The 26,419-nt window shown below is 37.7% G+C and overlaps 1 long non-coding RNA gene across 3 annotated transcripts; it reads left to right on the top strand.

Annotated features, from left to right (window-relative positions):
• The first annotated feature begins 102 nt into the window (after positions 1-102).
• On the top strand, positions 103-25,208 carry LOC109488979. Of its 3 annotated transcripts, none has more exons than XR_002141890.2 (4): positions 103-386; positions 913-955; positions 22,790-23,872; positions 24,925-25,208. It is a non-coding gene; the product is annotated as an uncharacterized LOC109488979 (long non-coding RNA). The 3 variants fall into 3 exon arrangements; XR_002141891.2 differs by lacking the exon at positions 913-955 and having other exon boundaries at positions 108-386; positions 22,790-22,960; positions 23,798-23,872; XR_002141889.2 differs by lacking the exon at positions 913-955 and having other exon boundaries at positions 104-386.
• The last annotated feature ends 1,211 nt before the right edge of the window (positions 25,209-26,419 follow it).

The raw sequence follows: 26,419 nt of genomic DNA, 5'->3' as shown, positions 1-26,419 counted from the left end.
GATGATGTTTACGCACTTGAATCGCTAAAGAGTGAGAAGAATTGCAATCATTCAGAGTTCGCAGAGCTCACTGGCACAAGAATGGGATTCCCATCTGAGCAGATCACGGTGCTGACTGTTTCTGACCACTGACTGATTATCTGCCTGAGGTCCAGAAACTGTAAGCCAAAAGAGGCCTTCTCTTAGAGTGCTTGAAGTGCTTCTTTCCCATTGAGCCCGGAGAGGTAGAGCCATCACATTTATAAAATGGTGGTTGAATGACCCATCCATGAAGAAGAGAGCTGAACAGTCTTTACTGCAGAAGATCAACGGCTGTTAACATTGACAAACAGATGAATTTATATTGAGCTGCTTGAAGTGGTAGATTGCCATTGTCCAAAGTTAAGGTATGTGGGGGGCAATGAGAAAGAAGAGAGCTGCCAAAAACTATTGGAATTTCAGGACTGAAGGGGCAGGTATTTCAAGAGTGTTGAAATCATTCTGTGAAAATGAGTAAGACTGTAAGCTTCATTCCCAAACAGACCAGGGTTCAAATCCTAGCTCTGCTAGACGTTTTTTCCAGTCTTGGTGTTCTCCTGTATAAAGTGAGGAACTTTATAAGGCTGTTGTAAAGTTTTTGAAAATGATGTATATAAGGTTCCTGCATGATAGATTTTGAATAAATGATGGCTATTATTTAGCTTTAATTGAAGAGGATAAAGAATAATTTACATTGTGGTTTGACAGTAACTATAGATATAGTTTATATTTGGTAGAACTCTCCCGAATCAATTAATTTAAGTAAGCATTTCTAAAACCTCCACTATGTGCTACATCCTTCAATAGATATTGCAGTAGAGATAGGAAGAAGCCATAACAGGCCAAGTTAAAACTTGGCATGTGTTCTCATGGGGTTGTTTCTGTTTTTCACAGTTACAGTTCCTAACATGTAGAGGACAATCAATGAATATTTGTGGTAAGTAAATTAGCAAATAGATAAATGAATATATAATTTCAGATATGGTTTCTGCTCTGAAAGTGGCACATAGTTCAGGAGAAAGAAATACGTGTTCACAAGTAGTAATAAGGAGAAAAACAAGGAAGGGATTGTACCCCACCTCCAGGATTCCAACCCAAATGATGTTTTAAAAGCTTTAACTCAGTGGAGTGATGATGCTTGTGAATCCTAAAGGGAAGGCCAGCTAAAATATCCAATTGACATTCTCACTCATTCCTATTACATCCTAAGCCCAGGGCTAAGCAGAAGAAACGCAGAAGTGATGACTGCTTAATTGGGACTCTTGAGGAACTCACAGTGTACGGGGCTGATACTACTAATGTCTTTATGCTGTTGCATTGGGTTCAACCTGAGCCTTACTGGTTAGAGGGCTTGCTCTGTATTTTACCAAATATAAACCAAGTCATGTCATATGCTAAAATATGTTTAATGACTATGCTTGATAAAAACTAATTTTAGGAATGCACCATATCAGGATGTTACTCAGAGAAATATGTGCTGATGGAGTTATGTTTAATAAAATTGAAATTACACCTTTTCACATTTTAAATCACAGTGAACTCTGCATAAAGTTAAATAAAAAGAGACACTTCTAATCTTTTTTCCCTAATAATTCTTTTCTTTTTTAAATTATTGGTTACTATCACAACCATTCCCCATGATTCAGAGCTCATCCATGTGGAACGTACCTTTTGGTCATTTCACTGGGGTCTAGCACCTTCAGGACAAGTTTATAGTAAAGGGGGCAGAAGAGGAACTCAAATCAGTAATTTGTCATATCCATTAGCTGTTAACCTCAAAGGTTATATACAGGGAAGAAAAGTGAAATTGTGAATCACTTTGGTTGTATTTTGAATAGTCAAAATGTTACTTTCCTTGACCTTTGGGAATCTTGTCTGTTCCCATTGGAAGGCCACATGACTCCATACTCACCTCCCACAGCAACCACAAACCTAAGCCTATTCACGGATCTCGTCTTCCTTAGTTATTATTTCAGGGATTGGCCCATGACCCAGGTAAAGCCAAGGAGATTTTCCTAGGTCTACTGGGAAAGATGTCCTAGACCTTCCGTACTGGGTGTGGATCTAAGAGGATAAAGCAGAAGACCCCATTGTCGCTATTCCGTGGGTTAGCTGAGACTGCAGGAATGTAGCTGAAGGCAGAGGTGAGGTTTCCATGGTATCATTTCAGGCCTGACTGTAGACATGCTGAAGCCATCCCCTAAAACTAAAAATTGCAGGAATAATAACAGTTTCTTTTTGCCTAAGCTATTTTAGCCAGGATTTTGTGTCACTTTCAACCAAGAGTCTGCACACATCCTGATTTTCCAGAATAGTTTCTTCTTTGCAATGTAGACAACTGGTTAAGTGTTCACTAACTGTAAAGCTCAGTGTGCCTTAATATTTATGCTGTTGTAGAAATTTTCATATAAAGTGCTTTGCAATAAAATCTCCTCCCACCTTTTCACATAATTTTATTCTCTTTTTTGGTACAGAAAATATTGTTTCTTTATCTGTGGATATCAAAAATGATTCTGTGTTTTTCCATAAATGGGGATTTTTAAGATATTCAAGAAAAGCAAAAAACACCAGATAGGAACTCCCTGAATTTCCCCCCACCAAACAACACCCACATTTGTATGCATCTCCTCTGTGTTTCCTATTAAGAAGAGGGTACACCCTCCCATGAAAGGCCAGTCCCTCTGTCCTTGCTTTGATTCTCATCCCATCTTTCCTTTAGCAAAAAGTTACAGAATCAGCTTTCTCTTTTCCTTAGCCTCTTCCTCTCAGTTTTGTCTAATCTTTCTCCCTGGGGGGAAAAATGAAAAACAGGGGAAAAAAGACAACCAAAAAACCTATAACCATATCTAAACAATAAATTAATAAATGAATGAATGAATGAATGAATGAATAAAACCTAACCCTCGGCTCCTCATACTTCTCTTTTTCAGTCAAATGTACGAAAATGATTACTTATCATCTACATGCCTTAATTTTTTCATTCATTCCTTTGTCCACTCCAAGCTTCTACCCCTTTTCTCCCATCAAATTCCTCTCAAGGTCATTAGTGACCTCACTGTCAAGAAATCCTGTGGTCATCTTTTAGTTCTAGTCTTCATTGTCCTTTCAGCAGCATTCACTTTGGGACCCTCATTCTTTTTGAAATACTCTATGCTTTTAATATTCATGGCACACACATTTAACTTTTATCTAACGTATTTGACCACTTCTTCATTTTCCCCAATAGACTGTTCTTTCTCTACACAGACATCAAATGTCAGAATTCCTCAAAGTTCAAGCTTACAATTAAAAATTAACTATATAGGCAACACCATACTCTCTGCTTGGCAAACTCATTGAAGCCCTGTGCTTCAATTACCACGTGTATGTAGATGACTCCATATCTGTATTTCTAACCTTTCACCTTCTCATATATCCAACTACACCTTTGACATTGCTCTTGGATATTTTAACTTGACCGAAGTCCAGCTCATTTTCTTTTCCTTCCTCCACATAAACCTCCTTCCAAGTGATCCCTATCTCTGTGGATATCACAACCATAATCTTTGATAATTTTATTTACCACAAACCCCTTATCTGCTTGTCTAATTGTTCTATCAGTTGCGGAGAGAGGTGTTGAAGGCTGTAGCTATACTTGTGGATTTTTCTATTCTTTCAGTTCTGTCAATTTTTATTTCATGTATTTTGCAGCTTTGTTGTTTGGTGTGTACACATTTAAGATGCTGTGTCTTCTTGGTGGATTGACTTTTTCATCATTATTTAATATCCCTCTCTGATCTGGATAACTTCTTTGCTTTGAAATTTACTGTATCTGATGTTAATGTATTCTTTCTTTCCTTCTTGGTTAATATTTTAATGGTATGTCTTTTTTCCATCTTTTTTCTTTCAACCTTCCTACATACAGTTAGAATTTAAAAAATCTGTTCCACCAATCTTTGTCTTTTACTTAATATACCTAGACAATTTACATTTAATGTGATTACTAATAGGCTAGAGCTTATATCTTTATTTTACTTTTTGTTCTCTGTTTCCTTTGTTCTTTGTTTCTCTGCTTTATTTTTCCTGCCTTTTTGTGGATTACTTGAATGTATTTCTCCATTTTAATTTATCTATAGTGTTTTTGAGTGTATCCCTTTGTATAGATTTTGTTTTAGTGTTTGCTCTGGGTATTTTATCTTATATAGTTTATTATAGTCTAGTATTGTCATTTTGCTAGTTTGAATAAAATATAGGAACTTCATCTACCTTTCTACTCCCCCTTTTATAGTATCAACCCATTTTGCTCACCAAAGTTTAAAGTTAGGGTCATACTTTCCCAAAGGACTGTATATTAAATTAACAAACTGCTCCGTGTCCTGTCTTTCTTGCTACCTTTCAGGGGGCAGTTAGTGGAAAACAGTGGTAGTGGCTGGCAAGGAGAACCTGACATCTTGGGATTCTATGTACTCAGTGGAAGTAACCCCAACTTGTTCAAAGGAGACACTACCCTTGGTCAAGGCCATTACATAAACTGGCCTTTCCATTTTGAATAAAGGAATAATTTGTCATACCAGGGAGTAATACTATGATAGTTAATTTTTTAAAAATTAGGAATATTTGGGATTCTCAAGATAAATTTGTTTTCTGAAGAGCTTTGAGTACTTTCCAGATACTTCTGCCTGCCATAACTTACCTAGAAAAACAAAAAGCTGATGGAGTTTGTGCAGGGTCCAGGAAAAAGAAACAGGAAAGGAAAGGAAGAGAGGAGAGAAGTGGGGGAGGAAAAAGGATAGACATGAGAAGGGGGGGAAAATGTTTTCTGGTGAAATTTCTTTCCAAAGTTCTAAAACCTTTGCCTAGTTCTTACAAGACTGATCTAAATGAGTGGCTTTTCCTTTCTCTCTCTCTCTCTCTTTTAGAGTTTATTTATTTATTTATTTATTTATTTATTTATTTATGGTGGGAGAGAGAGAGAGAGAGAGAGCTCGAGTGCTGAAACCAAGAGTCACAAGTTCAACCAACTGAGTCACCCAGGTGCCCCCTTTCTCTCATTTTTTGACGGGCTGGTGGGCATGCTTAGGATTTGAGAATGATTGTATTCTAAAAGGTTCTTGACAAGGAAGTTTCTGGGAAATGTGTAAATCTAACCGCTGCAGCAATCCAGACAGTTTCTCTTCAGTGTATCCTATTAATACCATTTCTACAGGTCAATGTAGGAAACTTCAGTGCTTGAATGGGGTGGAAAAAAAAAATGATCTCAATCCTTTAATCTATTCCTAGTAGATCACTATCATTATCTACAATCAGTTCTATATATAATTAGAGGGTTTATTTTTGCATTACAAAAACTATTCCTAATTATGTGTTATTTGCAAATTGCTGTGCATTGACATTCATCTTTATGATGAAATGAGGGTCTTGCTCTCACTGTATTAATATCACTTCTATGCTCTTTTTCTTCTACCCCAAATCTTCAATTTAGTGACTGGTTAAGATCAAAGTGTTTTTTTAAAACATTCACCTGTCTTTCCAGCATCCATACAACTTGTTCTGTGTCAAAACACCCTTCCTCACTTACCTGTCTTCTGGCAGAAGCAGATAGAGGTAAGTCACGATGGGTAAAAGCAGACACTGGAACAGGCTTTATACAGATGTTGCTTTTGCTACCTTGAGGTTCTGACATAGATGCTTACTCTAAGCATGTTCTTGTTCCTTTGCTTAAAAATGCCCAGCAGAGTTATAATAGGGATATCCTTTTGGGGTAGACTGCCTTCTAGGGAAAAGAGATTCTTTTACACTAAACAAATTGGTCAAGGCTATCCTCTGGCTGAGTAGAAACAAGGAAATGAAAAAAAAGTTGATTATTTCTTCAAACTTTAAGCACACCTGGGGATTCATGGACCTACAAGGTGAAATAATTTTTTTTTGAAGAAGAATAGTTTAGAAAGCTAATGAATACACAATTGGAACAAGTGATTCCATAGTCTTCAAAATTTATTTCAATGATTGACTAAATTATTGTTAGAAAATTGTCCTATAGACTAAATAGAAGTCCTTTATTTTGTATCTCCTAATGTGTAAATAGCAAAATCCTTCCAGCACATCAGATTCTGCTCACTTACACATAAAAAGAAACTCAAGGGGCTAAACTGTGTCCCTATGATTTTACAAGGATTGTGGACACCAAGACTTAGTAAGTTTGCAGTATTTACAAGTATTAAAATCATTTTCATTTTCAAGTTTGAGATCAAACTGAGACATTGAGGATGAATTGCACAAAAAGACCAGAATTTAAAGTCCCCATTCTGGGGTGCCTGGGTGGCACAGCAGTTAAGCGTCTGCCTTTGGCTCAGGGCATGATCCTGGCGTTATGGGATCGAGCCCCACATCAGGCTCCTCTGCTATGAGCCTGCTTCTTCCTCTCCCACTCCCCCTGCTTGTGTTCCCTCTCTCGCTGGCTGTCTCTATCTCTGTCGAATAAATAAAATAAAATCTTTAAAAAATAAATAAATAAAGTCCCCATTCTGATGCTTATTTTCCTTGGAACTAGACAACACCACAGCATTAAAAGCAGTTCTTCAGTTGGAATCGATTATTAACATTTACCTGTACAGCATATTTATTTTCAAAAATCTTAGTGTAGATTATATTGTCTCTAGGTTATTTCTTCCATTGTCAGCAATGTAAAAAATTCAGTAGAGTTGAAAATATTATGAAGAAACACCACATTTTTGTCATTAAATGATAACTTGGTGAAGAAGTCCTTCAAGATACCTGAAAATGCTTAAGTTCCCATCATCAGTATTATTACAAAGAATATTTACTAAGAATTTCTCTGTATTTGCATTCTCTGTGTTAAGAAAACCTGGCACTCCTTACTGGGTGTCATACACAACTAATGAAGCATCGAACTTTACATCGGAATCCGGGGATGTACTATATGGTGACTAACATAATAAAAAATCATTAAAAAAAAAAAAAAAGAAAAACCTGGCACTCCTTAAAGAACCTGGGATGGGTTCAAATACTTGCCAGTGTCATCTAATCCTATACTTTTATCTGCTACTCACGCCTGATGTTCTCCAGCATTCAGTATTTGGCCCATAGACATGACACCTTCTTGGGCAATCTCACCCCCCCTTTGCCACTAGTAATTACTCTCAACAAGTATTACAGAAATGGGAGGGCTAGACTAGCAATAATGGTTAGGAACATGGTTTCTGGCCATGAATGTAGGTTGCCTGAGTTCAGACCTCCTCTGTTAACTCACAAACTTCTTCCAGGTTCAGTTCTTCAATCTGTAATAAAAACTACTTGATAGAGGTGTGAGGTTTATATGTGTTAAGGTAAAGTGCGTTGAACATTTGTCACATTGCAAGTGGTCAGTGTTGTCTATTATTATCTTTATGTCATTGATTCTCAAATCTATATATCTAATCTGTCACCACAACTTTAGGGCTAAATGAATTCTCCCTCAAAAAAAAAAAAAAATTGTCCTAATAGCCTATACTAGTATCACCAGGAATGCTTATTTAAAATGCAGATTCCTGGACTTTATCCCATGTTGCCTGAATCAGAATACCTGGGGATAGCACTCAGGAGTCTGTATTTTAACAAATACTCTAGGCATTCTGATATAAAGTGCAATTTGTAACCACTTTTCTAGGTTTCTATTTACTGCCTCTGAGTCATCTGTACCAGGCTGACCCAAGCACACAGAGCTGAACTTACCCCAAATTTGCTTCATTATCTCACCCTCAGAAAATCATCCTTTCTTAGTCACTGGCATCATCTGTCCTATACTCACTAAGACATCCTAGAATTATCCTTGACTTCTGACCCTGTCAATTCCACACTTGATTCCTATGATTTCCATCTCTCCTAAATATATCCTCCTCTCCATTCCTATTGTTATTGACTTTAGTCATCCATTCAACTGTTAGTGACTGAGCACCTACCATGTGGTAGGCAAGGATTACAGCTATGTGGGTTCTGAGATCTCAATGTATTGTAGCTCAGGCCCTTAATCAGTGCTCTCCTGTGTTATAATCACTGCATATTAGTTCTTTGTGTCTTTAGTCTTCAGTGCTTTCCAAATAATTCTTCACATTGCTAACTAAAATTAAGTCAGTCATACCAGTCTATGCTTAAAGCTCTGTCACTTCTAAAATAAGGTTAACCTTCACATTGTCAGAAATAACCTGTTCCAAGATGTGTTGACATCTCTACTCTGCTTCATATTACTCTCTCTGTATAGGACTTTTGCTCCAAAAACACTAAAAAATTCATAAACCTCTCTCCCACACCGTGATTGTGTCAAACGCACATATATTTAGCTTCTACTCTTTTCCAGATGTGTGTACAGAATTTTTTTGTGAGATATGAGAGCATTGCTCAGTCTTGCAGGGAGAGTTTCCTGCTTCATGCCTCAGTGTCTTTCCTGGCAGTGTTCTTTTTTGCAACTTCTACAATCCTCCTGTCGCTCTCACCCCGATTCCCTTGTTGTTAGCTTACCTTACTCATCCTTCAAGATTCATCCTTCCCGGTCAATCCGTACATCCTCATGCCTGGCCCAAGTGGCCTTCCTGTGGTATTTAAAAGAATCCTAAGCATCGTGCTCACCGTGTTGGACTAACATTATTTATTTGTGTGCTTGTCTTTCTAACCAGACTGAAAACTCCTTGAGAGCATAAAGCTTGATCATCCTTGAATTCCTGGCAGGCCAGGGTCAAGGCAGCCATAAGAATAGAAACACTCTCCCATCCTGACCCTCTGCTCTTCTCTTTTTACCCCTGGTTCCCTTGTTCTTTATGAGAGCACAACCAAACTCTGTCCAAAATCCAGCCTCCTCCCTTTGATCTGAAAACAGTTACCCCTTGCCTGTCCCTTGGACCTAGGAACTGACATTCCAGAGATGCTAACTAGACTTTGGATAATAGACCTGGGAGAGGCTGCACCATTGCTGGAAGAATGCTCAGGTCATCAGGGTGGGGAATTCCAGGTCCCAAGTGATAGAAGCATAGTCCCATTTGGGGATGGGACCTGAGTAGACATGTTCCCCTTACCTGATGGAGAGGGAGGAGGCTGGAGGAGGGGGTTCTCTAAAGCATAGGGTCCTACAGAGAGACCCTGGCTGTTTGGGTCTAAAGGCGGAACTGATCCTATGCTAAATATAGACCAATGTCTGGTGCCCAACTGGTGGTCAATACATGTAGTCAAAATGGAACCTTGAATAATCAATCATCTGACAGCATTTTCCAACCTGCCAGCCCCAATGTCGTGACAAACTCCCATGTTGCCATCAACAGTGAGATATGTACCAAGAAAATTTTGGATTCTGTTTTCATAAACAAATTACCACAAATTCAGAGCTGTCACTCTAATGATGTCACTCCCACCTGCAACTGGAGTGGCTTAATGGTTAGGAGAGAGTGGTGGGGGTGGCAGTGGGTGGGTTGAGAGCTGCTGGGGTATTTGCACAGCTCCACAGCCTCAGCATGAGGACTCAGGAGTGGATTTCACTATTTATATTTGTGCAGATTTTAAATTATCCTTTTACTTTTCCATAATTTTACTTTGGTCGGGGGCTTATCCAAAATTTTAGTTTTCACATGAACTAGATTGCCTAAAAAATAAAATAGAAATAAAAATACCAGTGTTTTAAAGTTGCAAATACTCTATAGAGAGATGAATTTCTCTTAATTGGAGGTACATAGTGAAATGTCATGGACATTGTAGTTTCAAGTGTGAATTCCAATTCCAACTCTACCCATGTAGGTTGTGTTTTGTTGAAAACGTAGCTCAGCTTCCTGAGATTTAGTCTTTCCATATAACAATGGACTAATGATAACCCACCTCTCAGGTCCATGGTGAGGTACAAAAGACCTAATATATGTAAATTGCCTAGACTCTGCCTAAGATGGCCTCTGATTGGTATGAAGAGGGTGACGTGTAATAGACTTTTATTTTCATCTGTCTGGTCAGGGGATGAGGAAGCAATTAAAGCAGAACAGATAGAACTAGGTGGAAAAATAGATAGTTGACCTGCAACAGAACTAAAATCCTGTTAGAGACATTCTTTTGACATTCATGATAGATAAAATAGAAGACCAAAACAACAACTAAACTATTCTTCTATCTGCCTTTTCCAGAATTCTTTAGTGAATCAGAGATTAGAGAGAGAGAGAGAGAGAGATAACTTGCACCCAGGTGAAGGGGACAGCCAGATGGGAAAGGAACAGCTCCCAGGGGGCACAACCCCTGCATACACAGCCAGGCCAGACTTTCCTGGCTCAGGTAAGCAGGTGTCACAGCATAGTGATGGGCCTTCTGGAAACCCAATCACAAAGGCTGTTTAAGAACAGTGCCAGGTCTCAGGGAGGGGAAGGGCTCACCTGGAACTTGGAAGAATAACTCAGAGTGGGCCCAGCCTCTAGACAGGTACCTATAAGATAGGAGATCTGCTGCAAAGGGGCCCAGTGCCAACCAACAGTGTCCGAGGTCAGGCCAACCTGGCAGAAAGGAGAGCTGAGGCTGCAAATAAGAGCTTAAATTCACTTTCTGGGTCTCAAGGAGTCGTTGAACACTAAGACCTAAGAGGGTAGGTGGAACTGAAGAGTTTCCTGGGAGCCTGGGGAGGTAGAGAAGCAAAGGAGTGAGGCAAAAGGCAGCTGGTAGCTGATGTGCATAAGTACTGATGTGTATCAGTTCGCTGAATCATTTACCCTTCTTAGCTGTTACTAAGCTCAGCCTCCTCCATCTCTTGCGGAGTTAGTTTTCCTAAATTCTTTTCTGCTGTTCCTCCAGAATCTTTTGGACTATGACAAGTAAAAATATCAGTCATCTCACAGACACTTTCTTCCTGCCCTTACAAAATGGCATCCAAACAGAAACCATTTTGATTCTGGGGGATAAATATCAGACCAGAAGAGTAGTTAAAGACCATCTTGTCCACTGATCTGGAAACTTCTTTTAGCCATGGGCAAACACAGTTTATACAGAGGCACCATATGTAAAAAAAGACACAAGGGGAGCTGCTTTGGGTGCAGAAAGGGAATGTTTGTCGGGCAGGGGAGCAGAGACCCTGGAGCTCTGCCAGATGGCTTGTCTCCCTCCCAGCACCCATGTCCTGCTCAGAAAGCAGAGTTTGAAAAATGCCAGTCTGGTCCAGCTCCCAATTCCTCATCCCCTTCTTTAAAATCCATGTCACATAGCTGCCCACGTGCAGGGAAAAAATCCCTCACTCTCTAAAGCAGCATGTTCTATCTTTGGCTAGTTCTTCCTTTTTTTGTACCACCACGCTTTGTTTTTCTGAAATGTCCACACATCAGCACTCTTTGGTACCATACTAAGACATTTTATCCTAAGATCCTTTGACTTAAATCAAGGATTTCACAAAACTCCCAACTTATATCTTTGGAGTATATCTGTGTTTCATTTTTACTGCAAGCATTATACTGAAAACAGAAAAAGGAATCTTATTTTTGGAAAAGAGAGGGTCTGCTGGGAAACAATCTCAACAGGATGTGGGAAATAAATAGCATATAAATTAACCACATATATATAAACAAAAGCACAGTCCCTAAGGTGAAATATCTAATCAATGTTGGAATGTCAAAATAAAAACAGCTGAGTAACAAAATTCCTCAGTAATAAAGTCTTCTTGATTAAAGGGGAGACAAAGTAAAGCAAATTTATGTCACAAAAGCATATTGAAGGCATATTTATGTAAAAGAAGTAATGCATTGTTGACCTACAAAGAAATAGGGTATATAGCAGGCATCACTTAAACTTATCATTCTGAGATAATATGTATCACTTAACCTCAAAAATAATTATTAAAGTGAAGAGTCCTTTGATTTTCATGAATTACATGTGGCACAATTTCTGTAGTCAGAACCTGTCAATATTTCTGAATTGGTTATATCAGGTGGCATTAGGCTACCATGAGTTTCATTGTCATAAGGAAATGAACTCTCTGGTTGTAGCTGACCAGCATGTGAATGTAGCCACCAAAAGTTTAATATGATTTTAAGCAATAGAAATATTGCTCCGGACAGCAAAACCTAAGTTTGATATTTAAGACAAAGGGTTGAAGTTGCAATCTGCCTCAGACAGCTGGGATATCTCAAAATGTTGTGCATTCTGAGTGGACAAAATGGAAATGCCATCATTCAAGGGACAAAGAAAGTGACAATATCTGAACTGGAGAAGAGATGACTCATGAGGAATTTGATGGTCATTTCCAGGATCTGGAAGGCTGTCATAGAAATAGCAGAGACATAGACCTATCTCTACACATAGAGGTGTTCAGAAATAAAATAGGTAGTAATGGAAGAATTCAGACACCTGTAGTAGGGGTAATAAAAGAAAAGCCAAGGGTCATTTGGTGGAGATGTTTTAGTTAAATGTTTTCCAGATACAGTTCAAGACCTATTTGAAAGTCATAAAATGAAACCAACTTAGTGGATTATTAACAGGTTTTTTTTTCCTTTAAAGATAATAAAATAGAAAATATTCATGTTCTGGGCCTGTTGAAAAGGTATATAAAGGCATATATTATTTTGTTATTATTCCATGAAACTTTTGTTATACACACGCATGAGTTGTGTTCGAGTTCTCAGTATAAAATACATTTCTTCTTTCAAGTAAGCTCTATGACCAACATGGAACTTGAATTCTTAACCCTGAGATCAAGAGTGGCATGCTCCACTGACCGAGCCAGCCAGGTGTCCCTTAAAATGAATTTCTTCATGTGAATTGCAGTCAAGAAAAGTACAAAAATCACCGTTTTAGTTATCTGCATAATTCCTAGGAGAAAATCAGAAGCCAGACGCACCTGGACTAGCATCTCAAGTCATAAAACTTTTATTTAACCTCTTTGTGGTTAAGTTCCCCATTTAAAAATGGAGGAAACAATGACAGTTACCTCTGAAATTTACATATATATATATATATATGTATGTATATACATATCATGTCAAAAAGATATATCTAAATGGTTTTTATAGATTATGTAAATAATCATTTCTGCCTTTAGCGTCATCAGAATTACTTTAAAGAAAATCAGAGGTTTTGTTTGTTTTCTGCATGCGCTGGCCCCAACATGCACCAACACAGGTGGCCTTGAGAAGAGAAGTCAATAGGACAACATCCTTGGGAGCAGGTTGTGGTGGCAGGGAAGGGCAGCAGAGTGTGTGCCCAGCTCCTTAATACAATAACGTGATTCATGTCCAGACGCCCAGATGTAGCTCCTTTGCATTCCGCCATGGCTTTGGAGGGAAAGGAAGCCTTTCCATTTTTCTTCAATGGCTCTTTTGCAACTGTTGGCTGTTGGTGTCTCCCCAGCTGGGACTGAACATTCATGTTATCAGAGAACTGAACATCTTGGCCCTTCGTGTGTGAGCCCCATTGTCTGACAAGGGCCGTGGTGCAGGGTGCTGTACCAATGGTGTTTATTGCTGTTTGGGTAACAGGAAGAAACCTGGTACTTTTGTACTGTTTAAACACTCGTCCTATTCATGGCCACTGTTTATGCCAGAGGAAAATGTTCTCACAGAGAGACCAATAATTTAGCAAATATTTGAGCGGGAGGTTGAATAGTCTCTATTGGTGTCTTTATTAGTGATTTCTATTTCCGAATACAAAGCAACTCTGTTATAAAATTGTTCTTTACTGCAGATTTGGTTTATTGCAAGCCAAATCTTGTTCCCCATGTACAGAGTAAAATCTTTATCACCACAAGACAAAAAGTCTATAATATGTGGAATTCTTGTTCCTGACTTCTGGGATAATAGGATGAACTGCAATTAAAATATATATATATATATATATATATATATATATATATATATATATATATATATATGCATATATACATACAGTGCTCTTTTTAGAAGATGAACAAACTAAATAAAATAAAACATGAGATGTCATTGTAGTTATTTTAGAAAATATACAAGTGCTACCATTCATTATCATTAAACATACAAAGTTTTCTAAATTAAGAGTAGTGAATTGGGTAGAGGGAAGAGAATTTTTAGACTCTGAGGAATATCTGGAGGTTTATGAGCTACTGACACATCTTTCCAACTTTCGATTAGAATAAACCAGCACAACTGAGGAAGACCCAATTTTCTGAAAAGTTACTTGTGGCATAGAGTGGGTTAAAAGTCCTCAAAGTCAAGTGTGTGGAAATAACTTTATCTGTAAATTGACTTAAGGTTTATTTCTAGCCTGCATTTTCCTTGGTTATGCATATGTCCTGGGAGGACCTCGTCCTGGCCGACACTTCAAGAGCATAGTGGCATCTGGTCGTCGTATCATCTTTTCATGCAGGCATCCCCTGGAATATCCTTGGTCCTACTGACCTTTCATCATTGCTCCATGCAGATCCATGCTGAGTTGTCCTGTATTCCCAAATACAAAGCAGCAAGGTATCCAGCAATCTCTTAGATCCCACCAAGTCCCTCTAGGGGGCACAGGAGTCATTCAACTGCTACTGGGTCATGCTGAGCCATGGAAAGCTCCCTGGGTCTGGCCAAGGTCAGCCCACCTAGTGCTCACCGTCATGTGCAGAGGAGACCTTCTTAGTCACAAAGCACTTGGGGATGTGAAGGGACTATGAGTCTTCCTAAGGCCTGAACTCTTCTTAGATTCTGTTGCTCCACCCACACAAGACTGGATGCCTGGAAGTCTAGGGCCTTCTCTTCCTATGCACACTGTGGATCTGTATTTTCTCTGGCCCTGCTCCTTCCCTGGGTCTATGACAAAGAAGAAAGCATAGGTCCCTCTCATCTCAGAAACCACAAGCCTATCTGGGGCCTTCCTCTCATTCTTCCCAAAGTTTGGCCTTTGGTAGGGACAAGGCATAGGGTTCATCTTTCTTAGGGATACAGAGTGTCTTCATGGCTCTTCTCTCCTCCTCTCAACCAGAGGTCTTGCCCAGAACCCTAAAAGTTGTGAAAACTTTGTTCTTATGCACTATATTCTCCCAGATATACTGTCTAATTTTTGGAACCCCAAAGCCAAGAACTGACTCATTTGCTCTCTGCTTTCTGTTGTGTTACCAATTCCTAGAGAAGATCTAATGGATTAAAAGGGAAAAGGTGAGGGTACAGGAAATAGGGAGAAAAAACCATAGCTTTCTCTTAAACAATTTCTTTTCACCATAGTAACTGCTTTTATTGGTTTTCTTGGCTTAGCTGCCATTGTTTGAGGAGCCTCAGGACGCTCAGAACTATGAGAATGATGTATGGATTGCACTTAGCCTTGCTCTTTTTCTTCTTTTGGAAGAAATATAGTGAAAAACTTGGATCATTAGACCAGACAGAGGTATTTTAAAAATATTATCTTGGGTCAACAACCTATCTACCTTAGTAGTCACTTTTAACAGGGGTACACAAGATCATATTATAATTTCTTTCCATGACCTCAAAAACTGAAAGCATCGTCTCTAACTTCCTTCATAATTTATCATTAAATCCATTCATGAATTTATTGTTTTCTTTCGAAACAAGTTCATATGTCTTATTTATCTATTATTCTAGGCTAACATATTCTAAGTTCTTATTGTTATGCAAAGTTGAATTTTATTTCCATTTTAATAAGCTTCAAGAGTCACCTTTAATTGGTTGGAATTAGGGAAATAACCCCCTCATTATCATATCTGTAGGAACTGATCATCCCCTTATCTATTTTTGTGACTTGGATTTTATAAGTTTCTGTTATGTTTTTCTTGAAGTATGGATGAAATATAATTTCATAATGAGTAGACTTTTCACGGTATCCTTTCAAATAAAGCCAAAGCCAAAATGGATAGGTATGTTTCTAGGAGGGTAAAGGACAAGACACACACACACACACACATACACACACACACACACACACAGGTTGTGTTGATTCTAAAATACCTTCCTAGACATAGCCTGAATCTATGTGTTATGAGAAACACTTGGGCAATTTTTGTGACCATCTTGAGTTGGGAGTTTAAAATACACCTGTGACTTTCTGTTTACACCCACAACTCTGAGATCAGATGGGGTGTTGTAGAAAGACAATGGGATTTGGAGCCAGGGGCCTGAGTTCTAATAAGTTCTCCATCCTTAATATCTGTGTGATCTGGGAAAATATTTCACTTCTTTGAGTCCTAATTTCTGAGGTAGAAAAAAACAATAATATTTGGTTCTCAGGTTTGGTGGTAAAGAATTCTGTGCTGAGTAAAATGTAAACATTAATTGGTGCTGTTATCTGTATTATATTGAAGCCATTGACTTTTTGGGGTAGCCATGGAAACCAATCCCTTACTCCTGCTCTAAATGAAGAGTTTCTTTCCACCCAGGTAATACCAAATTGGGTTGGGTTTAATGACATATGTGCGTGACACAGAACAGTATACTCAATTGCAGAGATGAGGCTGGGTAGTTAGAAGATTTTCACAAGAACCCATGTATGGCTACTGGACTCACAGGAGTTCCACTAATTCATCCACTCCCTTGTACATTTATTGAGCACCAACTGTGTATGAAGCATTGCACTGAGCACTGAGGAATAAATGTGAATAAGATATGGTCCTTGCTTTCATGGTCTACTTGGAGGTGAAGGTGAACAGAAATATAAACAGATAATTATAATATAAAAATATAAGTTCCACATTAGAGGTATGTCTGAAGAACTAAGCACAGAGGAAAGAACTACAAATTCTGCCTGGAGCAGTCAGGGCAAATTTCACAAACAGTCATCTCAGCTCTTTTGACCAAAGAAGATTGAAAAATGGCGTGGATGTGGGTGTGGGTGTGTGTGTAACGGGGTTTCAACGTACACAGGCTCTAACCTCCTTCCCTTTTCCAGAAGATGTATTCTTTTTTTTTTTTTTTTTTCCGGCCGTATACTCTTAGAAGGGATTCATTAAGTTGATTAATGAACAGGCTGTTTAATATATTCAGAGGTATAATATGTCAGTGACTTCAATTCTGTTTTTGACATGAATTAATCATTTTCCCCCTTGAGGTCCTCTCCTACATAGTTCAGTTCTCTCTACTCATTCTGGTAAAGGTTTTACATCAGTGGTTATCTGAGATTGGGGCAGATTGCCTCTGAGGTAGTTTGTCTTTCCAAACTGTCTAAAGGGAACTCAAAAGTTCAGAAAGCAAAAGCACATATTCTCATGTGAAAGATGTGAGAATTAGAACAAACTGGGATGAGCTGATAACCTAGACGTCTCCTTGCTGTGCTGAACAATTAGTGGTTACCCAATGGCTTTGTGGATCGTCTTAAATAGGTTTCACACCTCAATTTCCCAATATTCTCTGGAATGAAAACTACCAAAGCAGATTTCTTAGCAGTTAACTCTTTCCAGAATCTATGTGAAATACCAAAAGATGGGTTCTAAGAAGTGTATCAGGAATAAAATAAAAGCATCTAAATTCACAAATGTATTTTTATAAGAATTTTAATACTCAACTTTTAAAACTGCTGGAGGATGTAGTAAGCTAAGAATTGCATCCTGAATGCCACAAGCAAGTTTATTTTTTAAAAGTATAAAAAAAGAAGACACACACAGATATTCAGAAACAGATGAACCTCCCCACCAAAAAAAAAAAAAAAAAAAAGCCTAATGACTCAACGTTAACTTAACAGTGGGTTGACTTGGTTTTAGTTCCAGGCACGGGCAAAGGTTCAAGTTGGATCTTGTTTTATTCAAACTGGCTTTCCCACCATCTTTAGTTACATCGTGACAGAACTCCCACTACTGTGCCTCAGACACCAAACACTCTGCCAATACTTTTATTGGATTAAAGAAAAGAGATCTCAAGTAAACATGTTTTGATACCCCCAAAGAGCACGAATCTCTTTTTCGCTAGTGCCCCTTGTTTCTTATATTTTTCCTAGATTCTTCCACCACCCTTCTTTGTTGCCAGCTACTTTTTGTAGAGAAGGAATCTGTAAAGGGCAAATGCACTCTGTTCATTGCCCAACCTCCAGCTAGGCCCAAACTTGTTTAGCTGCAAATACAATATCATTATTTTGCACAAAACTTCTAGCCACTGTCCTTTAAAGTGGACTGCAGTTCTTAAAATTTGCATAATCCAAGGAATGCCTCAGTTTATTTGACAAAAAGTAAGAAAAATGGCTTCATCTCATCTAAGAGCCCTAAGATATTTTACAAAGTCTACGGGATCCAGCAGGCGGCATTGCTGATAGATTAAAGCCATGAACTGCTCTTGTCCCCACAGTAATGACATGTATGACGTCCTACAAGGTTTGGCAAACTGCATGAAGCAAACTGGGTTTGTTCCCATTATCTTAGGCCTATGGGCTCAGTTTTTGATTAGCCACAGTTCACTTTCAGAGGAAAACGCAAAATGTGCCTGTTACCAAAATACTTTGGAGAATATTAATTTTTGCCTCAAGAGTGCCTTAAAGGCACCTCCATTCCCACTTCTGTCACCTACTTCTGTGCTCAGTGGGAACCATTTCTTCAAAATGGAAGGACTTAGATTCTCTTTTCCATTCCATGACATCAATTGACCTGAACAAATCATGTTTTTTTCTCCTCTCAACAGTAGCTTACCTCCCCTAGGATGCCTTCAAACAGTTACTTAAAAGGTTTTCATGGTTGGATTGGTCTCAGGCTAGAATAATTTAAGAGTCAATGGTAAAGGGCACAGGAATAAATAGAGCCCCAGGCAGCTGGTACACTTGATTGAAAAGGAGTCCTACTTTGGGCCAGAAATTACTGTTTATGTGTGGGATACAATATGGAACTACAGTAAAAGCAATGTGTCTTATTTAAGACCAAAGACCCGATCATAATCACAAAAACGTGCAGAGATTTTTAGAAAGAACATGGAATACTTTAGATCTTTCTGATAGTTTATCACCAAGTACTACACTGAATAAAATGAATCCAGTAAAGAAAACATGAGACATCGGGTTCAATCAATGGTTGGTTATAATTATGTTCTGTGTGTGGCCTTGGAAGGCGAAGAACAGGATTTTGCCAGTAGCATGTCATTTCCTGCCCATTTATGCCCAGAAGGCCAAATGGGTTTGTATGTTGGTGGAAGAATACAAAAGTTTACTCTAATAATAAGCTTTAGTTTAAGAATGGAGACCAATTACATGAAGCAGTTTCCTTCTAAATAAGCATTCTGGAGATTATGACATTACTTAAAAGTGAAGTACTGCAATGTGTTTGTTTCATATTGATGAATTCTGCCAGAATCTGGAAAGGTTGCACAAACAGTGCTCCTATTGGGCTGCCTATGACCTATAGCTGGTCAGCCTCAGTTCTCATGTGTATCGTGGCCACCATGACACATGGATATTTGTTGTCTCTATAGTCAATATATAGGGTTATACCTTTTGTTAATTTAAAGTACCAGAATGATATCATGGAAAAGTTATATGGTGGGTGTGGGTAGGAGGCAGAGAGACGGGAGGAAGGACATGTTCCCTAGTAAAGCCGCTGTACACCCAAGTACATAAGAAAGCCATCTAAAAAATATTCTGACCACTGCTTTAACTAGTCCTTGATTCAAGAGTTTTCATCTTCAAGAAATGTGGGTGTGCTTACATGGCAATCAGAATGACAGAATCATCATTATGTCTACCAATCACATTACCTTAAAATATGACCTTTGTTAATCAGATTGTTAAAAGTAGTAATCAGAGCAATAATTCAGGAATTGTTCTTATTTATCTCATAAAAGGAAGTATAACCAAAATGCTACAGTGCCGGTGAATCCTCAAGGAAATATTGGAGACTGTTCTATTGATGTTTTCATAAAGGAAACAAAAGCAGACTACATTGTAATTGAATAGTCCTAAGAGAAGAAACGTATTCTAATAAGAAATGTCAATGAATGTCAAGGAATGACATTTCTAATAAAAAATGTCAAATGTCAAGGAATATAATAAACAATAAAGCAGTGTAATTATTTAGTGAGATAAATTCATAAAGCAATATAGAAAGCAATTATAAAAATATTTAGTGAATAAAAAAGCTTTTTGAAAGCTTTTGAAATTGATTTTATCATAGCCCAGTAGAATGTTGGAAGGGGAAGGAGTAAATACCAATAGTCAGTAAGAATATGTGAAGCACCTTTTTTAGGGACCTGCTCAGTGCCTTTTTTAGGGACCCGATTAGAAATTACTTCCCATTCCGTGTAGTAGTCTGTTAGAGATAGCCTTTGAGTCTTCCTAACGCCGAGAACCATAGTGATAGTTATTACATCCAAGGTATTGATTGTGATCTTAGAGCTGTAAGAGCTCATGTCGTGATCCCAAGGTCCTGGGATTGAGCCCCATGTTGGGCTACCCGCTCAGTGGGGAATCTGGTTCTTCCTCTGCCTCTGCCCCTCCCCCCTACTTGTGTTCTCACTCTGTCTCTCTCTGCCTCTCTCTCAAAAAATAAAATCTTAAAAAAAAAGATTTATTTATTTATTTGAGAGAGAGAGAGCATATGAGTGGGGGGAGTGGCAGAGGGAGAGGGAGAATTTCAAGCAGGCTCCCCACTGAAGACAGAGCCCAATGTAGGGCTCCATCTCACAACCCCAGGATCATTCAACCTGAGCCGAAATCAAGAGTTGAACACTTAACTGACTGAGCCACCCAGGTTCTCTGAGAGGTACTTTTTAATACCATATTCCAGAGCACAAAGTCAGGAAGTTAAAAACTGGGTATTTTTATATTTCTTCACATAAATGGAAGGGAATACAAGCTTTCATTGATATGTTTTCTGACGTTCCCTGTCATCTGTGAAACAGGACCCCAAAAAATGAATTGGTCATTTTTTCTTTAGCTCTATGCCTGTGGTGTCTAATATGGCAGCCACTAGCCACACGTGGCTATTTAAATCTAAGTTACTTAAACTTGTAAAATTAAAAATTCAGTTCCTCAGTTGTATTAGCCGTATTTTAAACATGCTCACTAGTCATATGTGGTAATGTCTGTAATATTGAATAGCAAAGCTATAGAATATTTCTGTCATTGAAAAAGTTCTACTGGACGGTGTTGCTCTACAGTATAAATGATTATTTCTAACATCTTACGTTTGCATTGAGCATCTCATCAGATTTGTATCACCATTTGTATTTTATAAGCAAAAAAGTTGTGATTCTAAGAGGTTAAATGACGTGTCAAGGTGACACAGTGAGTGGGGATTTACAAAAAGCTGAGACTCTCACCTAATTTTAAGCAGGGTCATCTGACTTCTATCAACTGCACTTTCACAGGAACTTCACACTCAAAACAGATGAATCCCCCAAATAATCGAAATTCCCCACTTAAGATTCCTCTTCTTCTTCTTCTTCTTCTTCTTTTTTTTTTTTTTAGATTTTATTTATTTGACAGAGAGAGAGCAAGCACAAGCAGGGGGAGCAGCAGGCAGAGGGAGAGGGAAAAGCTCCCTGCTGAGCAGGGAGCTTGATGTGGGACTTGATCCCAAGACCCTGGGACTGTGACCTGAGCTGAAGGCAGACACTTAACTGACTGAGCCACCCAGGTGCCCCCCTCTTTAAGATTTCTTACACAAGATTGTCAAAGGCAGAGGGAGACTATCATATGGTTATAGAAATCCATCATATTTCGTCCTTGCTTCTAAATTACGTTGAACTTTACCCCCGTGCCTTATTTCATATTTTTGATCTTTCTGATTATGTCACATGGCCATTAATCCCTAGTTTTTCACTTTACTTTATCTTAATAAATATTTATCCAGACGTTCTAGTTCCTTCTCTGGATCTAATTCATATGGAAAAACTTTGAGCCACAGACCTTGCAGATTTCTCTCACTCGCAGACTCTAAAGGTGGTCTATGACTGTGGCTGGGGAAACGGACGCTAATGTCCAGGGTCACCTCGCTCAGATTCTGATCTTTTGAGTACTATAGGCAACGAGCAAACCATAGGTTAGAAACAGAGACCATGTGATAGACCACTGCAAGCTCATTAGCAGTTTTGGATTTCTGATGACCAGTATGGTCACAAAAATCAACACTGTTAAAAAAATGGGAGCAACAAATAGTATAAGTGATTTGAATATATTATCTCTATTTTGCTAACTTCTTCATGGTCACAGTCAACACATGAATATTTAATAAGGATATCACTCACCCTAAAAATGTACAATTTTAGATAAATTTCCTCAATGACCCAAACTTCTTTATTCTTCCTGATTTTCTATTTGTTTTATCAATTTTTGAGATATTGGTGTCTAAATCTCTGACTATATTGTAGATTTGTCTATTTCTTTTTATAGTTCTATTGGTTTTGCTTCATGTATTTTGAAGGTATGTAATTAGATGCATAAATGTTTGCAACCGGTATGTCCTGATTAATTGAAACCTTGATCATAATAAGATGGATTTAATTATCCCTGGTAATATTATTTGTTTTCATATATACTTTTTTGATATTAATATAGTCACTCTAGGTTTTTTTTTTTAATTAGCTTAGCAAGGCATATCTTTTTCCATCCTTCAAATTTTGACCTAGTTGTTTCTTTATATTTAACCAATTTTCTGTAGGTAGCTTGAGTCTTGCTTTTTATCCAATATGACACTCCCTGCCTGTTAGCTGATGTGTTTAGACTACTTATATTAAATGCTATTATTGATATAGTTGAATTTAAATATACCATTTTTGTTCTTACTTTGTTATCTAAACTTTTTATTATTTTGCACATATGTTTTCCCCATGTATTTTTTTCATCCAAAGTAATTGCTATTAAAACTTCCCGTGAACATTTGTGTATGTTTATTTTATTCTGTGCCTTGTTATTACTTGTATAGATTTGTGTGACCACCATCTCAATGAAGATAAAGAAGAGTTTCATCTCAAGGATGCCTCTTGCTACCCTCCTACAACCCCAGCCACCTCTCCAATCTCTGACAACCATTAATCTTTTCTCCATCTTTATAATTTTGTCATTTCAAGAACGTCACCCTACATGAAATAATACAGTATGTAAACTTTTGAGATTGGCATTTTCATTCAACATAATTCCTTAAGATTACTTTAGTTCTTACACATATCAGTAGTTCATTTCTTTTAATGCTGACTAGGACTCATGGCATATATGTACCACAGTTTGTTTAACTGTTCTCCATTGAAGGATATTTGGGTTGTGGCCAAAAAAACAAAAACAACAACAGATTTTTCTCTGCTAAAGATGCTGTGAAGGGAATAAAAAGACAAACTACAGACTCAGAAAATATTTGCAAACCACTTATCCAAGAAAGGACTTGCATCTGAAATATATAAAGAAATTTCAAAAGCCAACTGTAAAAAACAAACAGTTAGAAAATGGGCCAAAGACATGAAGAGATGTTTCACTGAAGAAGGTATTCACATGGCAAATGAATATATGAAAATATATTCAGCATCATTAGTCATTAAGGAAATACAAATTAAAACCGTAATGGGATAGCACTACACATCTATCAGAATGGTTAAAATAAAAAATGATAATAATACCAAATGCTGGTGAAGATGTGGAGGAACTGGACCACCCATTCATCACTGATAGGATCACAAAATGGTACAGCTAGTCTGGAAAAGGTTATGCCAGCTATTTACAAAGAAGAACATGTGCTTACCATATGACCTAGCGATAAAAGCTTGGGCTTTTATTCCGGAGAAATAAAAATTTAAGTTCACACAAAAACCTGTATGTGAATGTTTATAGCTTTATTCATGATAGAGAAAAATAAAGGAATTTTTTAAAGGGTATTAATTCAAAGGACAAAAAATACTGGTGGATTTATTATGAAACTTTAGGGCCTACTTTTTGCTTGCAGGGTGACTTCTAAGGCTCTAGGAGGGACTCAAGCAATGTGTTCAAGTGATCATTTATTTTTGTAAGATTTGCAAAGGTAAGATTTTTTTTTTTTTACTATAATTAGTTAAGATTGATGTGTATTTCTGCTCTGACTTCTCCCTCATTACAAAACGTCTTGCATTTGATGGTGGCTATGGTTACTTTTGAGATGTAACTAAGGATGTTTATTTGGGTGTACATTGAGTTTTGGTTTAGAAGAATATATTTATGTTGCATATGTTTGGTTTAGAAGAATATATTTATGCTGCATGCATTTGTATTTATGTTGCGTGCCGTTCACTTCTGTGAATACGCATGTTATCGCAAGCCATCCTAGATTCTAGGAATATTTTTGCTACTCACTTTACCAACACACGAAGCATCGCGATGCAAATATTCAAGGTCAGAGATTGTTTTGTAATATTATTGTTCCCATGATACCAGTATATCCAAGTAGTGCCGAAGCAATAATTAAAATATACGAAGCCAGAAACTATTGTCTAAGAAATTGTTCCAAATATCAGATATATAAAATTGTAAGTGAATAATTTGGTGTCATATGGACCATATTTTTTTCTGTTTTGATAAGAATTTTACAAACTGTGACTTATAAGACTTCTTGTGTTTATAGAACACAGAAGAATATCTTCATATAATATCAACCCTGTGTGTAAAATCACAGGTTTTGTGCATCCTGACTCTCAAAGGAAAAGAAAAAAAGCTTAACCACCCTAGAGAATGGGTTGAAATACTGTTCTATTTTCTCCCAAAAAGTGTTAACAAAAAATTGTTCTCCTATAAAGAGACAATCAAAGTGTATGTAGTCAGAAAAATTGTGGGAGAAAAATATTAGAGAGTTGCATCAGGCCACTAAACAATAAAAACTTTCTGTCTTTTAAAATTTTGTCATATCTATAGTATTTTTAAAAATTTGTTACCTTTAGGTCTTATTTTCTGATTTAAAACATTCACTTTCAAATCAAATTTTGTATTCATAATTTTATCCTCATTTCCTTAAAGAGTATTCAAAAGTGTACAAACATTTTTGGTACAGTGTTTTTTGTATAAACTTTTTTGGGTACAATTTTGTACAAAATTGAAACCTAGATCTGCCCCAAGAGAATAGAAGAAAAGAGAAGAGAAGCAGGAATGGAATTTGGAAGCTGGAAAGCAGATGGATGAGTAAGTAGCTGCTGACTTAGCCAACCAGCAAGTGCCCGTGCTTCCTACAGCCTAAGCTGTGACCTAAGCCGGTGGCAGTGGAAGCAGAAGCTGGTGCAGAACCCCAGGAGGGCTCAGGTAACCCAAGCACCGGACAGCACATCAAGCTGAAACCAGGAAGACTGAGTAAAGTCTGCTGAAGAACTAAGTGTTCATGGGGGTGCCTGGGTGGCACAGCGGTTAAGCGTCTGCCTTCGACTCAGGGTGTGATCCCAGTGTGATGGGATCGAGCCCCACATCAGGCTCCTCCGCTATGAGCCTGCTTCTTCCTCTCCCGCTCCCCCTGCTTGTGTTCCCTCTCTCGCTGGCTGTCTCTATCTCTGTCAAAAAATAATAAATAAAATCTTTAAAAAAAAAAAAAGAACTAAGTGTTCATAACATTATATAACCATCGAATATTAATTTTCTGAGCAATTCTTACATTCCCTCATTTCATTGAGAGAAAGAGGAAACTAAGGATGTATGAGGAGTAAGATGGGGTGTGGGAGACTTAAGTTTTCATCATCCACAGTATGCAATTAATGAAGCTATCTAAGCTGGAAAAATCAAGAAGGAAAAGCATAAACATGTTACTTAAAAATATGGAGGGAACTACCAAAGAAGTTACGAAAGGGTTGAAAATGGTTTTGTCTCAGGAACAGAGTAAGAGATAGAGATGGAAAGGGACAGGGAGCTACTAGTTTTTTGTTATAAGCCTTGTTCAAACATTTAAATTTAAGATTAATATTCGTGAATGTACTCTAACAGGATCTTACAGAGCCCTTTGTTCTCCAGCTTGCCTTTGCATTTCATTTGCTATGCCTTGGAGTTCTTCCTCTAGAAATACATACAGGTCTGTTTTTTTCTTCTTTTTTCTTAATGACTGCAGAATCATCTATTTTATTGCTATAATGTAATTTACTTAACCAAGCTTATATTGATGGGCATTTGATTTGGAATCAGATTTTTTAAATTACAATGCCTTAGGGGCAAATCTCTCATGGCATATTTTTGCTTATATACACATAGGATAAATTCCTAACAGCGTATTTTAAAAAACTATTTGAAAGACAGTTTTGTTTTGTTTTATCTTTTGCATTTTCACAAAGTAACCTGTTTAGTTTCGTTTTTTCTTATGTGGATATAGTACAGAGAGCTTTCATATATGCCTGTTACTAATATCTTACATTAGTATGGTACATTTTATGTTAGTGAACCAATATTGATAAATTTTTAAACTGCAAGGTTTGTTCAGACTTTTTCAGTTTTTAACTCACGTCCTTTTTCTAGTCCAGGATCCCATCCAAAATACCACATCAAATTTAGTCATCGTGTCTTCTTAGGCTTCTCTTGGCTGCAACAGTGTTCCAGACTTTCCTTGTTTTTGGTGATATTGGCAGCC

This window comes from Ailuropoda melanoleuca, chromosome 10 (genome assembly GCF_002007445.2).
Source record: "Ailuropoda melanoleuca isolate Jingjing chromosome 10, ASM200744v2, whole genome shotgun sequence".
NCBI classification, from domain to species: Eukaryota; Metazoa; Chordata; class Mammalia; order Carnivora; family Ursidae; genus Ailuropoda; species Ailuropoda melanoleuca.
The sequence above is the reverse complement of the archived record's forward strand: the minus strand, read 5'-3'. Positions and strand labels throughout refer to the sequence as shown.